The following is a 2,500-nucleotide window of genomic DNA, read 5'->3' on the forward strand; positions in this document are numbered from 1 at the left end:
GGCGCACCCCGCGGGCGGACGCTCCGCCGAGGGGCGCCGGAGCCGGCTGGCGGGTGCCGGGTTTCCCCTCCGCGTCCCGTCTCGCTGCTGCCGCCGAGGCTGCCGCCGTCGCCGCGAGGCGGCGGCGGCCCGGCGGCGGGCGGCGGCGGGGGAGGCACCCCCGCGGGGATTTCAGGTCGTTTCCCTCACCCCAGGGCCAGGTACCTAGCGTCCGCGCTCCTCCTGCCCCCCCTCGGTGACCCACCCGTGTGGTCCCGTGTGCCAGCTCGCTCCTCCCGGGCGCCGCGCCGTGAGCGCCGCACCGGCCGTGCCCTCCCGCCCTTTCCGCTTTCCCTTTCTCTCCCCCCCCCCCACCGCTCCAGCCGCCCCGCGCCGTGCCGCGGGGACCGTGCTGCGAGCGGGCCGGGCGGGGGGGGGGGGCGGGGTGGCGGGAGGAGCGGAGGGCCTCCGGCCACCGCGGCCGCCGGTAGCCGCCCCGGGTAGGGATGGCCATGGGCCCCGGGCTCCGGGCCCGAGGGTTCTCGGCGGGAGAGCCGGGCGGGGGTTTAAAGACTCGGGCGGCCCGATGCGACCCGGGGGGCAGCCGGGTGTGCTGCCGGAGGGCCGGGGGGCCGGCGCGCGCGGGCGCCGTGCCCCCCCATGCCAGCCGGCGCGCCCCGCGCTCGCCCTGCGGGCAGCCGGGACGGAGAGGGGTACCCTGCCCCCTCTCTCCGCGGTCTGGTCTCGGCGGAGGGACGCCGCGCGGTCGGCTGGCGCCGGCCTGCCTCGAACGCGTGACCCCGGCGCGAGCGCGTGCTCTCGCCGGGACGGTGAGCCCCCACCCACCGCGGGTGGTGCGGACGCCGCGCCTCGGCGCGATCCGCTCTCCTCCCTGGCCGGGGCTCTCGGTCTGCCGCCGTGGCCGCTGGCGGCGGCGCCCTACCCGCCGGCACTCCGCCATCCGGCGCGCCTGCCTCGCTCTGCCCAACCCGGCTTCGCCGGGCGGCGGGCGGGCGGCAGGCGGGCGGCGGGGGCGGCCCCCCCCGTTCTCCGCGTGGAGACGGGGAGAGCGGGCGCCGTCCCCGTCCGTCCCGCCTTGCCCGCCCGCCCGCCGCCGGGCGTCTGTCCGCGGAAGGGACGGGAGAGCGCGTGGTGTCGTCCGGGAGGCTGTGTGTGCGCGCGCGCGGGCGTGGGCGCCGCCTCGGGGCCACGGCGGAGCCGGAGGCCGGCGAGGCGAGCGAGGAGCTGGGGAGCGCGGGGCCGGTGGGCCGCGGGCGCGCGGGCAGCGGCCGGTGCCGCTGCCGGTGGCGGCCGGGCTCCGACGCTGGGGGTCCGCGGGGAGCCGCCCCCTCCCCCAGCGTCCCCGAGGCAGGCGGCGCGGCCGGCGCGCTGCTCCCCGCCGGGCCGGGCCGAGCCTGGGCGCCTGGGCCGGACTCGAAGCGAGCAAAGGGTTGTCCCAGGTCGGGAGCGAGGGCTCCCCGCCCTTCTCGTTCGGGTTTTCCTTTTCCCTTTTTCCCCCCCCACTCTGTGCTCGTACGGTCAGCGGGGCGAGCCCCTCTCTCTGGCTCTCGGCCGTCCCTCGCTCAGCAGCCGGCGTCGGCGTGAGGAGGGAGGCGGAGCGGAGGGGGGGCCCTCAGGGGCTGCCGAAGGCTGCCCGGTCCCCCCGCGCGCGCGGCGGGGACCGAAACCGAGACAACTCTTAGCGGTGGATCACTCGGCTCGTGCGTCGATGAAGAACGCAGCTAGCTGCGAGAATTAATGTGAATTGCAGGACACATTGATCATCGACACTTCGAACGCACTTGCGGCCCCGGGTTCCTCCCGGGGCTACGCCTGTCTGAGCGTCGCTTGGCGGTCAATCGTCACCCCCGCTGTCGCGTTGGCGCAGCGGTGCCGCCCCTCGGGGGGGGCGCGTGGGGGGGCGGGGGAGGCGCGGCGGCGCCGGCGGCGGCGGTGCGCGGCGGCCTCGGCGGCGGAGAGTCGGCGGCGGAGCCGGGACCCCGGTGCGTGCACCGGCGGCCCCGGTCTTCCTGCCCGCCGGGCTCCGGCGCCGGGCCGCCCGCAGCGGCCGCGGCCGGCGTGCCTTGCCGCGCCTGTGCCCGCCCTCCTCGCCCTCCGAGCGCGGTGGCCACCGCTGCGCGGCGCGCGCCGTGCGGGGTGGCGCGGCTGGGGCGCCTCGCAGGCCCGTGCCCCGGGGAGAGGGTGCCTCCTCTTCCCCGCGCGGCCGGGCCTTCGTCCCCCTAAGTGCAGACTCGGGGAAACCCCCCGCTCCCGGAGCGCCCGCTTCGCGGAGTTCGTCCCGCTGGGGCCCCCCCCCCAGGTCGGGTGGGTTGCGGTGGCCCGGCGCGCCTCGTCGCCGCCGCCCGCCACCACCGCCAGTCTGGCCGCCGTCTGGGCTTCTCCTCCGCCACTCTCCCGGTGGTGCGCTGGTCCCCCGTTCCCCTCCGGGGTGGGGACGGCCGGCTGCCTTGCGCTTCCCTGCGCCCCGACCGCCGCCGGTGCGGCGCGCCGCCGGGCCGCC

General features: G+C 79.7%; 1 non-coding gene across 1 annotated transcript; it reads left to right on the plus strand.

The window, feature by feature from the left end:
• Positions 1-1,673: 1,673 nt before the first annotated feature.
• LOC136995671 (5.8S ribosomal RNA) lies at positions 1,674-1,826 on the plus strand. The gene has a single exon (XR_010887215.1). It is a non-coding gene; the product is annotated as a 5.8S ribosomal RNA (ribosomal RNA).
• The last annotated feature ends 674 nt before the right edge of the window (positions 1,827-2,500 follow it).

The sequence above is a fragment of the Apteryx mantelli genome, unplaced genomic scaffold (assembly GCF_036417845.1).
Source record: "Apteryx mantelli isolate bAptMan1 unplaced genomic scaffold, bAptMan1.hap1 HAP1_SCAFFOLD_142, whole genome shotgun sequence".
NCBI lineage: Eukaryota > Metazoa > Chordata > Aves > Apterygiformes > Apterygidae > Apteryx > Apteryx mantelli.